Source organism: Cottoperca gobio, chromosome 7 (genome assembly GCF_900634415.1).
Source record: "Cottoperca gobio chromosome 7, fCotGob3.1, whole genome shotgun sequence".
Classification (NCBI taxonomy): domain Eukaryota; kingdom Metazoa; phylum Chordata; class Actinopteri; order Perciformes; family Bovichtidae; genus Cottoperca; species Cottoperca gobio.
This window is the reverse complement of record NC_041361.1, coordinates 14,337,466-14,352,207: the sequence shown is the minus strand read 5'-3', so window position 1 is coordinate 14,352,207 and position 14,742 is coordinate 14,337,466. Positions and strand designations below refer to the sequence as shown.

The window sequence follows — 14,742 nt, the reverse complement described above, 5'->3', positions numbered from 1 at the left end:
GGTCCAAACATCAGCAAAATGCCTTTTTGTTTGGACCTTTGTTCCTCCTCGCACTGTTTTTCTTACACAGACAGAAACTGATTTGTCATTGGATCTCGAAGGTTATTGTTTTTTTCCCTCGGTCCCTCCAGCACAACATGTGTGCTTTTCATTTCCCCCATGAAAATAAAGTTAGGCTCGAGCTGCACCGGGGGATCTATCTATATTTAACCCCAGTGAAGTCGAGGTATCTTGTGGGAGAAGGAGAGCACAGGAAGTGAGAGAAAGGAAAACAGGAGAAGGGATCTGGTTCAGATGGCAAGACAAGACTTCTGAGTTAAAAACATCTTCCAAATGCACAACATCCGCACAGGCGTGCCTGAACGTCCCTGTCCAAAAAACATCTAATTTCTCATCATTCACATTAATGTTCATTACCGTCTTCAGCCATTTCAGCTTGGAGCTGCTGGCTTTCATACTGTAGAGACACATTATGGTAACCATGGTTATTTATGTAGAAGAACAGACTTGAAATGGAAGAGATGACATTATCAGAAATAGATGTTTTTTTTCCAGATAAATCTGCTTTAAATAATTCTGGTCTCACATGTAAATAATGCTTGTGCTCTCCACACATGATCTGCAGTGTATATTATACATGTAAGAGAATGGCACCAGAGGAAGCGGCATGTCAAAACTGATTATCCCCATCAGAGAATAATGACATGAAGCCAAAATCCTGATCTCATGTTTCCTCTCATGTCTTCGCATCTAAATTAGGGGCCTAGCAGCCCCCTCACTGCTGTGTCCATGTGTAGAGGGACTGACAAGGCTACTTAGAAGATGAATGATCCTCTGGTGCAGGAGAAAAAACATTAAGGACTCTGATGGAAGGATAAACGATAAAGCGAGGCAGTGTTAAGAAAACTCAGCTTTCATTACAGAGTGACCCGCTTTGCATTTCCTCCTCTGCTTGGGAACGTCTACATTGTCAGTCATTTTCTGACAGCAGGGACTTTACTTCAACACAAGAGACGAGACCCAGAAACCTGAACCGTGTGCCCGTTTTACCTCAAGGTCACTCGTGGAAATATGTCTGTCAATATTTGGACGAGGCGGCGCTTCTGTTGAGTTTGTTGGCAGAAGTTGCAGATGCTCAAAAAGACGTCAGCCTCACACAGTAAACGGTTAAACAACTTAATGTTTCTTTTCTCTTTTTTTTGTACATTTTTTTTCATTTGTGCTTCCTGGAACACCTTCACAGAGCAGAGATACGAGTCCTACATTCAGCTCTCCTCTGTTATCTGGGCTTGGAGCCAGAAGGGCTTTCCTTGCACAGAAGTAGGTGATGGGGCGTACTTTGTCTGGCCTGGAACCTCCCTTATTGTCAGCCACAGGGGACCTTACTGGGAGTATTACTAAATTGGACTACCTCTGACTGTAAGGCACACAAACTGCTCTACACAGAGAGGTAGAAAGGCCGAGAGGACATGGAAAAGTAGCACGTAAAAGAGCACATGAGCAGGACATTCAAAACAGTGTTAAGTATTAAAGAGCTGCTGTGCGTGTGCGTGTGCGTGTGCGTGTGATGTGATGTGATGTGTGATAGTGGAGCTGACGGTGAGAGTGGGGGCAGCCCGGTGCCAGCGGAGCCAGTGGGCGGGAATGCCTTCTGTTACTTTTTACTTCCAGGTCACCTAGCATCACACAGGAGAGGCAAGAGATGGACAGATTCTTTTAACAAACTCTCCTGTCATGTCTAGTTCTAATGATATTTATTTAAGTCTAAAGGTACAACAATAAAGCATCAACAACACCTACCACCTTTCTTTATCCACACGCCATCATACCCAAGAAAGAATCCGCTCATTTAGTTACACACACACACACACACACACACACACACACACACACACTCACACACACACACACACACACACACACACTTTATCAAAAAATATGTAAACTATTAACAGAAACATTTAGATTAGATCGCTGTAAGCCATTCATTGAGTGTGACAGGCCAGAATCATATTAATTCTCTGACCGACTTGGTAAATCAGTCCTGACAACTTAATATTGAACATTTTTTAGATACGGGTAGATTAGGGCCAGCTCCCACAGCATCAGAGGCATTAAGATGTAACACCGCAGTTCACTGAATCGTTGGTTTGGACACGTTTGTGAATCAAATTGCGTCATTCACTAAAGTTGCTATAAAAAAAAATAAGAATATGCTGAAGAGAAACTTTTTACTAATTTTCCTTTACAAGCTTTGCATCTTTTGTTCTCTTTCTCTGATACACACCTATCAGTTGCACACTATCAAGTACTGTTCTTTCATCTTCTTTTCATCTTAAACCTGTGTTGCATCAAAAGGTTTCCTCAGCTTCTGTTATACCTTTTGAATTGATAAGATATCCTAATAAAAAGTAGTCTGTAAAAGTGTCAAACTGGCACCCTACAACATTTACACAGTTATAATTCATTTCTACAGCTTTACAATGAGTTGAATTCAGTTTTCTTCCTGCATAATTGTACCTCTGAGGATGCTCGTTCAAGTACAATCAGTAAGTGACGTGGACCATTTGACATCATGACATGACAGTTGGGTGCAAAGGTTGCCGTATACTGTTTGGAATAGGCTGTTAAAGGAAGATGCAGAACCTGGGTCATGTTTACATTGCCACTATTTCCACTTCCATTGCGGAAATCAGCGGACTCAATGATGTCATTGGACACAACATTACCATAGGGTCCAACCAGGCAAGCGACATGAGTGCTTAGAAAACCACACTCAGACGACCTAGAGCTTAAACAAATCTCCAGTTTATCCCAAATATTTAAACCACTTATTTTTTAAGTCAAACCAAAAGTTGAACATCTCAAAACAAAGTGTTATAACTGTCCAGTGCACACAAAACTACATACTTGCTGGTAGGGGCAGGAGGTCATCATTGAAGTGTTATGGAAGTTAGAATAGCATTTGGTAACAAAGGGAAACTTGAATGTACTCTCTCTAATCTTTAAGAAACAGATAGAAAGAGACACTAATTAAAAAAATTGCAAAATAAGTTTTAGACGGTTGAAGGTTTTCATTTAAACTCAGGGGACATTTCTCTTTTAAAGGCTCTTAGGTAAAGTATAGCCTGGCTGTGTACTGCAGCTCTGTTTTATTTAATGATAGGCAGGGAGAGCGTTCTCTATTCATCAGACAGATGATCCACCAAATAAATGAAAAATAATTCTAATAACAGTGGCAGAAACCAAGGCACCAGGGACCCCTCTGAGTCTGTCCTCGTGTAGGGCTTATTAGTTTTCTCACTGGGTACAATCTAGGCCCCGAGGGAGGAAAGCTGCTCTTACAGAGTCATCCAGGGAAGGAGTCTTACATAACAAGTCGTATAATGTCAATGAAAAGAGCCTATTTAAAGGAGCGTGAATAATATGAGGAAAAGCACGTGCATTCATTGATATGGGAGGTTCAAAAGCAGAAGTCCTTTAAAATGTTTGGATAATGTAAACGGATGCTAAGGCAAATTAGATTCAGACTTATAGTAAGCTGCAATAGGCTAATATAGCCACTTTATTCTTAAGCTCTTAGTGAAGATTAATGAAGTCTGTTTCAAATGAGAGCTATAATAAATAACGTGATTCAGAGGTGGCAGGATTGTTTTTTAGTCAAAGCAAATGTGCAACATGCAGGAGCAGTTCTCGCTCTGTCAAAATGCCGACCCCTTTTCCATGAATTATTTCTTATTGCGGTTCACTCCCACGGCTACTGAGCGTCTGACCCGCGCACGAGCTTGTGCTGTCGGGAGCGCGCAGCAATCATGCCTCATCCATCGCACGCCTCGCCAGCGTCGGAAAATAGAAGAAGAAATGTGTCTTTTACCTAAAAATGACCCGCTCTTTTAGCTCTCGTGTTGTCGCGCGACCATCCGCTTCGTGGTGAAGAAAGCTGACATTTTGTATCCACAACGCGTCCATAATTAGTCTTTTTATTTATCCCGTCAATTAGACAAAGAGGGCAACACAACACAAGAGGAGTACAGCTGTGGGGTTTCAGGGCTCATTCTTCATTTCGTTGGTCATTCCTTTAACTCACCTGCCGACACTCCTGACGCTGTTCAGTTTGGGGATGTAAACGCCAGGAAGACACTTTAACGGACCTGCACTGATATGAATCAACGAGTGTTTTTTATTCCCCCAGCACAATGAGCCCGTTTGGAGTCTGAAACGTCTCGTGAAAGGTAAGATGAGACTCACACAGTTGTGTCTTATAATGTCAGTGATTAGCTCATTATGATATAGGTGTAAGAAAAAACAACGAGGCTTCACCCAAACAGGTGGTGTCCTGCACCACGAGCTGCTCAACTGATGAGAGGGGAAAGTAAATTAACCTATTTGAATGAAAATGTTACATTCCTGTGGACCTACTGTGCATATCTGACCTATTTTGAGGATTGCGTTATAATGTAATTACATGCAAGACAAATGAAAATGAAGAAGTGACCTAATTGAAAGGTTGAATGACTACTATAAGGCTTTTATACACTAAGTTAACTGAGTGAGGAGCGTCCTCTACATTACATCTGTGTGGTAATTACACAGAGCTGCTAGGTGTGGGATTACTAGAAATGAGCAGGATTAGAGTTAACACTCTGTTGATGATAAAAAGAAAAAAGCACCAGTAATTGAAACAAATAACCCAGATGGTGTACTTACAGTAACTATAAGCAGTTTGTGACATAACAATATTATTGAGTAGCCTATCCTGCAATCACAAAGCTTATCACACATACAAAAGGGACATGCACAATTATGAAGGGAATATCTGCAATGTGTTGAGCACAACTTTGTTTTCTGTTTGTTTTATATCTTTTTTTATAAATCCAAAAAGTAAGTTGGAATATTCAAATGTGCATGTGATTTGCTGATATTCAACCTTAAAATGCAGCTGCTAAAAGGAAAGGAAACATATTTGTTGTCATGAGACATGATTTACACACCTGATAAGAGTCCCTAGTCCAACTTTGTGAGTTTGGAACACAAGTGTTGAGTATAGCCACATATTGACACCTGTCACATGGGACGATGGACTATAACTGATTCTGAACGGGACATTTACAACTCTCTCGCGAGGCCAAATTATTTACCAATTCAGTTCCAACCCATCACTTGTTTTCACCATTCATATTATCTTAATGTTTTTTGACAAATTAACACAAATTGCCTCTTTTAGAAGCTACATTTTGAATAATTCTTGACAAGTACTCCTGACCAGGACTCCTGAACTACAACTGAAGTAAGATAATACGGTAGTTATATTTCAACCTTCAGAGAAAGTGAAGTCATGCTTTGAACACGCAACTTCAATTAGTGTCAACACTTTACTGTCGCACATATCCTAATATCAGAGCAGAAGTAGACGACAGAGTGGATCACATGCAGTCGCAGGTCAGAAAGTGGCCATGCAAGCCAATGCTAACATTCACCGCTCAGAGAAAGTGCTGTAGCCTACATGTGACAGTTGCCGCCACACCGCAAAGCCTCACTACAGACATCTAAATGTTTCACGGGGCATATGTGACATTTTGTTTTTCACACATTTGGCTCTGTCATTTTGTGACAGAGTTAGCCCGTGTTTACACTATTTTTTACTTTTCACTCACACACACGACACATTAAGTCCACCTTCCCTTAAAGAGTTATATTGTAATGTTGCATTACTGACAATGAGAAGAATATTTAGCAAATATAATCTAGATGCTTTAATTCCATTGCACCGGTTTGAATTTATGAATAATTTACTCGCACCTTAATTCACTTAAATTCGATGCCTGTTTCCAATACAAAGTCTAAACCCTCTGCCATATGGTGCCCAGGGATCCAGCTACAGTCATAGCTGGAGGTAGCTTAACATAAACAGGAAGAGAGCCTCTAGGGTTACACTTGTGATGGAAAATTCAACTACTTACTCTGTGAAAAGCTGGTCGCTCAGCAAAGAAAGTGCTTTCAATGCGCCCCAGTAACATCAAAGAGCATGTTGGATTTTGACCTTTCAATACATTTGTGTGTCCAATTGACAATGATTGAACCAATACAGCTGGTAATCTGATATTTACCAATCTAAATACAACATATAAATCAAGTGCAGGAAGGGAATTATGGAAATTGCAGTAGATATGACATATCAGTGCTGGGAGTGCTAGAGACTTTCAAATGCAAACATAATAGTCTGCACTTAGTTTGAGACCAGCACTTTAAAAAACCTGTTTGGACATGTCTGTAATCAGTTGTAATTTAGGTTATAAGTGATTTAACTGTGGAAGAGAAAATGCGGAAGTGTTGATGGAAGAACACAACAGTTTTACTGCAGTGCAAAAGCCAATTAGTTTGGAGCTGGAGTTTTAGATTTCCTATTTATGGTTATGGCTCCTTCCACCTTGGAAATGGTCCTCAGAGCATAATGCTATTGATTTTATATGATGGATATTTAATTAGTGCTACTTAATCTAATGGAATTTGATATGTTTTAAATCATGTTGCACCAGTGTGAGATGTGCTTGAACCAGTTTTTGCAGTTTCTTATGGCAGTTCTGCTCATGAGAAGCTCTCTCCTAATCAAACCTGAGTCATTAATTAATGATGGATGCTTTCACCACCTTCCCACTGTAAAATAATGAGCTGGTGTTTTAAGATATGTTCATTCTTGATGACAATATGATATCCGAGCTTCAAAATTATTAAAACGACACTTTACCTGATACTTTACTTTACAGGATATAGACACATGTGTGATTGAAGAACGAGCAAAAAAAGTAATATTTCATGCTTTTCCCCAAGAGACTATTTCAATAGTGACCCCACTGGCACATCGATCAGGGAGATGGCCGAGCATTCAATAATGTTTGATGTATAATCTCCAGCACGAGGATATTGATTTCAATTGAGAAATCGTCTTAGTTTACCTCTCTTGACAGGAAGGTCAGAGGTCAAGGTCAGGTGAGCACTGATAACTGGAGATGATGGTGTTTCACTGGCTCCGTTTAGAGAATTGAATCTAGGTCCTGTGGTTCGAGAGCAGGCTGCCAACTCTCTTCGCCTCCCTGCTGTGCATTAGTGAAATGCTGTGATTAAACGGAACGGGCATTTGCTCACAACATGTTATTGTTGTTGTTTCAGTCCTTGAGTATGAATGCTTGTGCATATTTAATGTCTGGTGTCATATGCTGTAAATGGATACTTTACAATGACAGCAGCTAAGCAGAGTTACATACCACAGGAAGATCATAATACAGGTTATGAAATGCACATTGACAGTGCCATCCTACTCAAATACACTGTGCTTTCAATGTAGTGTTTCATTCATAGTTGGAAATGTACTAGCTACTGCAAACTGAACTTTGGCCTTGTGGAGCAGAATGGTGATGTGGACAGAAAGCTCTGGGAAAATGGATTAGAGGAGCTTTTATTTTTCCAGCATGTAACAGATGACTGTTTTTACGCATCCAAGACCAGACCAGAGAGACTGACTGTAGCAGAAGTTTTCTTCTTTCAACGAGGCTGGTCTGTATGAGTACTTCCTTTTGCATTCATCACAAGAGTAAAACGAGAAGCAAACACACTGCACCTCAGTAGAGGAGTTTAAGGCCCTGGTAGATTAGGGCTGTGTAAGGTTGCCTAATAATGATGTCATTACTATAAAGCAGTTGACTCAAGAAGATTTTGGGATACATAGGGAAATTAAATGTGCCATTATTCTGTGATGGCCACTTTTGGATACTTTTGGTAGGCGCTCAGTAAGTTTAATTAAGTTTTATTTATATATTTACAAGGGAAACATGCAGTTAGTGTGATCCAACAGATGCAGTTGCTATGCAACATACATATTAAGAGTTCAGTGGAGCAGAGCGTCTAATGCGATGGTTATCTTATGAGGGGACGATAAGGACATGTCACATATTGGTGACACAATAAGCCCTCTGGCTGTCATGTGTATGACGACAGTCTTGGTCGAAGAGATTTTGACTGAGTTGTGAAGGCCATATTTTTAATAATATAAAGTTTGTAATTAGTTCAGAAAGTGAGCACTACATCACTTTACTGTAATGGAGCCTTATTACGAAGACAAGCAAATATCTAGTCTTGTATCACGATATCAATATAATATTGACTCTGCTTCCTCCTTTGTGCATAGAGCCCAGCGTGAACACACTGGCAGGGGACCGACAGGCAACAGGATTAATTAAGCGTTTGGCTCGTTTTAGGCTTTGGTATGGCATTTTGAATGGAACCTCGTATAATAAAATATGTAGACAGATAGTTAAGTAATGAGGTCATACAGTAGAAAGGGACTCCTGGAAATGACTCAAGCCGATATAGAGTGGGAACGACACACTGACAATAGGGATGAAATCATTATTTTGACATAATTAAAAAATAATGTAAATATGTTATGCCTCTGTTATCTGTGTTTATGTTAAAGCCGGCTGATTATTTGTCACACAAGGAGGAACTTGTCCTGGACTCTCATTAATAGCTAGCTAATGAGCGCTAAATTCGACTCGTTGTAGGTTTTCACAAACAAGAAATCTTCTTTGGTGTAATGGTACATCCATAAACTCAGTGAAATAAATTTAAATGAAAAAAGAGCAAATATTGAAAGATATATATATATATATATATATTATAAAACATTATAAAAATAGAAGAAATGTGTACAATGAAACATAAATATACATAAATATTGACAAGAGACAAATTACTGTAAATAAATATGTACAGTATATTTGACTTAAAAGTGGAAGTATTGTCCAGATCATTTATATGTAATTGATAGAAGTTATTGAGTTATACATATATAATTATACAAATTAGAATTTTTTTTTGTTGGAATATATCATTCTAATGATTGCAATTGTTGTGATCATTTCCTGCTCCTTAACTGCTGATAAGTTCTGTTACTTATTATTTTATAATTCCCATTCCCTCTCACCAGGTGACCATGTCTCTGAACATTTCTAATAACCCTTTAAACCAGGAAAATGCTTCTCCCTGGCTAAACGATGCTTTGGTCCACACACAGAAGAAATGGAAAGCCTGCAAACTAAATGTTTTCTATCTTTACATAAAATATCTGATGTTCAGAGATCATTTGTCATGTGCATTTCTCCAGACTGATGTGTGAAAATGTTTACCACACAATAATTCATTTTAATACCGTTTATAACATTGTGAATATTCCATTAAACCAATAACTTAGATAAATAATAATGTTCATCAAGGACCTCACATGTATGTAGCTTTTCTTTTTTTTCTGGTGCAACATTAGGCCAAGGTGGCACTTAATAACGGATGGCTGAGGTTCACCCAACTGCAGTTAATGCCTGCAGGTCTTTGCCTAATAAACTGTGGAAAACCATGTGATGTCTGAAGTATCTGGAATGCCATTTTAAATGTTGCCCACTGGTTCAACATTCAGTTGTATTTGGTGGAGCTGACCTGAGACCAGCAAGCAACAACAACAACAACTGGATATGATTCAAGGCGCAGACACCTGCCAACCAAGCACACTCACCACAAAGCATGTTTCTCTCTCACCTGTTCTTAAAATCACATGTACAAGAACTAAATTAAATCAAATGTATTTATATAGCCCAATATAACAAATTATACATTTGTCTCAGTGTGCTTTACAGACTGTACAGGTTACGACACCCTCTGTCCTTAGACCCTCGCATCGCACAAAGAAAAACTTCCTAAAAGAAACCCCATAATTAAAGGGGGAAAATGGAAGAAACCTCAGGGAGAGCAACTGAGGAGGGATCCCTCCCCCAGGACGGACAGACGTGCAATAGATGTCGTATGTACAGGATAAACAACATAGTACAAATACAACATTTGACAGAAATTATGTTGTGATCAAAAAATAAATTTAAAAAAGGATGTATTCTGGGATAATGTCAAAAAAGCTTCCCGGTGCCTCCAAAAAATAAATATTAACGTGGGTGGCAACAGGCACAGCCACGATCCATGATCCAGACGTAACCTTTTAATAGTGGCAACCTGCCAGATGAGAGACGCAGAAACTCCGGGGATGATGCCCCGGATGCTGGGTTACTAAAATGCGTTTAAGGGACATAAATGCACACAGATAGAGAGGAGAGAAGTTTAAGTCCCTCGGCAGTCTAAGCCTATAGCAGCATAACAAGGGGCTGATCCAGGGCAAGCCTGAGCCAGCCCTAACTATAAGCTTTATCAAAGAGGAAAGTCTTTAGCCTACTCTTAAATGTGGAGAGTGTGTCTGCCTCCCGAACACAAACTGGGAGCTGGTTCCACAGCAGAGGAGCTTTATAGCTGAAGGCTCTTGCTCTCATTGTACTCTTAGAGACTCTAGGAACCACAAGTAACCCTGCAGTCTGGGAGTGCAAGGCTCTAGTTGGGTTATAAGGTACTATGAGATCTTTAAGATAAACTGGAGCCTGATCATTAATTTCTTTGTAGGTCAGGAGAAGGATTTTAAATTCTATTCTTGCTCAAAGAGTCAACTAATCAGGCTACATGTTCTTATCATGGGGGTTATTAATGATCACCTAATCTAATTGCTATTCTCTTTATAATCTATGGATGGATTAGGCTCCCCTTTCGCTGCTGAGTACAAACTTGCATGATTTAACAAAACATTAATAACCAATAATATTACAAAGCAGTAAGCAAAATGAACTGATTAGACAGAACAAAACTATAACATGATGTTATCAGACGAGAAACAGAATTTATATAGTAATAAACGAGAGCAGTGTAGTACCTCTTTTTGTTGTTGATATTTTAGATGTTTTGTAATTGCTTATAAGTGGGGAAGGGAAACGAATGACTGCCCCTGACATTCTCTGCTTAAGGCACTTAACCCTCAAAGCTGCAGAGGACTACTTGTACTGGGCATGAGTGTTGGTAACTGTAAATATGAAGCGGGGTGCTGCAAAAAAAAAACCTACCTGCTGACTTTCAAAGTAAATCACCTGTCATGAGTAAGCATCAGGGATGTTATATTAACACTGAGGCTGTGCTCTGGGGAAAGCTGTGCAGCCTCCCAGGACCGAGTATTTTCCTCTCCGACAGCTTCAGGGAGGAGTGGCTGGCCGGGCAATAACCCTGTGCATCACACCTGGCAGTAGGGAGCTTATAAAAGACGTCCACTCAAGCTCCTGCCAATTTGAAGCGGAGAAATGTGGGTCAGCATTACACACGGACGCCAGCTTTCACCCTGTACCATACCCAACACACTGACTAACATAGTGCTGATGAGTGAGGTCAGATAGAGCCTTGGAAATCCTGTTCTTGGAACAGGTTTCCATATCATTATTGGTCTGTTTTCATTCAGTCATCCATTTTGGCCTTTGTTGGAACAGAAATCCATCTTTATGCCTGCCAAAATATGTCTTGGCACATTTGTTTCTTCCTCTCTTTATCTCAGCTGATTGTAGTTTGAGATGAAAAAGGAGGAAGTGTTTGGTCCCTTTTTACAGCATTTCAAAGTGTGACTAATGTGCAAAGTGATGAGTTTGTCATCCACGTGAAGAAAAGCACAGTTCCCTACGCAGCAGTTTTCATCAGGCCTCCGCAATGCTGATGGTATTTCTGTAAATGCTTTTGTCCAAACAGGTTGTCGGCCTTTTTGTTTACATCGACAGATAGATTATGATAGCGAATGACTTATGCTGTGCCTAGAAATTAAAAAAAGTCAATGCTGAGTAATCTGTATTGAAACAAACATGTATTGATTTTTAGTTAAACTTTTCCATGCAAAGATTAATTCAGTCAAAAACTTTATTTTGTTTGCAAAGATTTGTGCCCTTTCAAAGTAGTGCTTTGATGTTGGATGTTACAGGGACTGTGATAAATGCAAATGCAAAATCCTTCTATTCTGACTACATTAAAAAAAAGTAAACTTTTTTAAAACTCAGACTTCATGCAGTGTGTTCTTTATACTATGACCGTTGATATGTAGCTAAAAGAGCTATTAGTGGAAACCCTAAACCTTTTACACCCAAAGGCATCATTTCTATCATTTAGAATTTTAAGCCAAATTTGATGAGCCCGTAAGAATAAACAGATTTATTTGGAATAAAGCTTTTAGTTGGTGTCATAGTTATTAAAGGTAAAGACACACAGTGTTTGATAGGGGAAGTCTCAGAAATAAAGTAATGCTGATCATTCCTACAAATTTTATCATGTCAAAATGATTTATCGTGCCTTTGCTCCAAAGTGATTCTGCACGTCTGAATGTAAACAGTTCATGTAGGCCAGGGAAAGTACAAAATGAGTAATTATTCAAATGCATTTTAAAGCTTCCATGACACATTTCTGTTTCCTTCTTCCTTGTATCAACACCTTGATGAATCTGTGCCACTCCAACATTAAACATCTCGATGTTAGAGAGAGAAAGTCTTTACAGCCTGTGTGTAATTGTCAGTGCAGATTTCTCCTGTGTAGAGGACAGATTTGGCTCGAAGGCCCAGGGGATTGTGGGTGATCGAGCTGTTGTTCCACTGTGGTTAGGAAGCCCGTCAGTCAAGGGTTTAAATAAAACCAGTTCTACAACTACTATACCCGATGGTATTCCTGTTACTACCACTAATAACTACTTCTTCTAATACTACTACTATGCTCTTATTACTACTCGTACATTACGACTATTACAGCAAATTATACTTCCTTAAAGCCTTTCATGTATTTTTATTACTAAATATAAAAGTATATAGTAATGCCAAGACAAGTATATCATTTGTGGGATTTTTGTAATTTACCTTAATTGTTTGAAGTTTTCAAAGTGTCATTGAAAAATACCAGAGTAAGATTAGTTTAATCTGATTTCCACCCAGATTTATGTATAACATGCATCCAAAAGTTGTTCCAAAATGTCCTGTTTATGGAAGTTTTACAGTAAACTACTTTCTTGCGGTGAGGTCAGCTCAGAATATGCTTAAAATGGGAGAAAGTGAAGAGAAACTTGTAGAGAAAATGCAAATGAGAAGTTGATAACAACCCAGAAACCTTCAGTTGAACAAAACAAACGGTTTAAAAACGTTTGCTCCACATAGTCTTTGAAGGGTTGCTAATGAGGGTTAGTAATGAGAAAATTGCAATGATTTTACTGAGTGGGCTCTTTAGTCTCACTCTGATTCTGAACAAAATCTCCTTAGTTTTTGCTGCCAGTATTTACATTATGTGTTGTTTTTCAGACTAAAAAGCTGCTGCAACTGTTGCAACACAAAACACAATGAGCAGTTTGGCTTTAAGCCGAGACATGTAAAAACAAATATTACAAACATTATGAGTAAGATAGTCTGCCAAAAACCTTAAACCAACAAATGAAACTCCCCAAATGGACCGGCTCACATTTGGATTGGCGGTAGTAGAATATGACACGTACATTATTGTCGACGATATCGTGCAGCCATGTCCAGGGGAGATATCACTCTCTTGACCTTTTCATTTTCGGAGTCTTGTTCTTTCTGAACCTTCTCATGTTGTCTTTAGTCATGTAGTGTGGCCTTTATGTTGTGAACTGTGGTAGGTGGGCATGTAACGATTCTGACTTTGAATAAACATTTGCTTTTTTTTGTCCATGATCTTTACCCGACATTTCCCATACCACTGTTGCCATGCCCACATATTGTAGAAAGCAATATTTAAAAACCTTAGCATTGGATCGTAATCCAGGGTTTTGCAGAATCTTGCATTATCAACGCTGTTGTCTGGTGATGGGGTTGGTTTAATTGGTATCAGTATTATAGTTGATTATTATGTGTCACTAGGTTTCTGTTTCAGTTTCCAGCTTTTCTTGCTTTTTCCATCCAACTTACACAAGAGAGGAATGTGAACCTCAAAATTAAATGTAATGTCATAAAATAAGATTTTCTGCTGGTGTTGTACTTTGTGTGAGAGTTTACCCACATTGTAGACATGATGAACAGTATCTGCATTTTATATTTCATATATCTATATATATATCTCACAGGTTTTGTCCTGGTTCAGTGCTGCTTGAGGACAATAAATAAAATTTGAGTCCGAATGAAAAACAATTTCATCAAGAATAAATGTGCATAAACAGAACCTGCTGGATCATTGTGCTCATGCTCTGTATCAACATTGGCCTTACTATGCTCACAAACATCAGGAAGTGTGAATTCTCAGTCTTGCATCATATACAGTAACACATCTTATCTCTATATATGTAAACAGTTTAATGCTAGCTCAAACTGAGGTAGAGAGTGAGTACATAAAGGCTTGAACTATCACTATAACAAATGCAAAAATTGGATCAAAGTTGACATCCCCAGTTCAAAACACCATCCATGTATTGTTTGTCTAAAATCTCCAGCTGTTCCCAGAGGTAGAAAAACTGCTGTTGCCAGTAAACATCCTGGAATAACCTTGTTAGAACTTATTGCAATTTCTTGTATTAATTGAAAGCTGCCATTGTCCGTCTTGAGCCTCATGAGTCACCCAAGCGGAAGAGTTTAGAGTGCATTTTCTGCTGCTCTCTGCCTACGTTAGAACATACACACGTTACAAACACAGCTGGATAGATGGAAATGTGATTCTTTTTGGTGAATTTTTGTTATATTGTGCTGAAGTTCAATATTACTTATCATGGTAGTGTTCCAAAAAAACAAAACAGAAGTGACTTGTTTTTTTATTCAACATGACTCAAAATAAGCCAAGGCAGTTTGTCAGCTTTAAAGGCCCGGACGC

The 14,742-nt window shown here is 39.0% G+C and overlaps 1 protein-coding gene across 1 annotated transcript in view; it reads left to right on the top strand.

Annotated features, from left to right (window-relative positions):
• Positions 1-3,820: 3,820 nt before the first annotated feature.
• The window catches only part of gpr153 (G protein-coupled receptor 153), a 34,039-nt gene continuing 23,117 nt past the window's right edge, over positions 3,821-14,742 (top strand). Inside the window, exon 1 of the mRNA XM_029436314.1 lies at positions 3,821-4,232. The gene's annotated coding sequence lies outside the window, so the exon portion shown is untranslated. The remainder of the gene's footprint in view (positions 4,233-14,742) is intronic.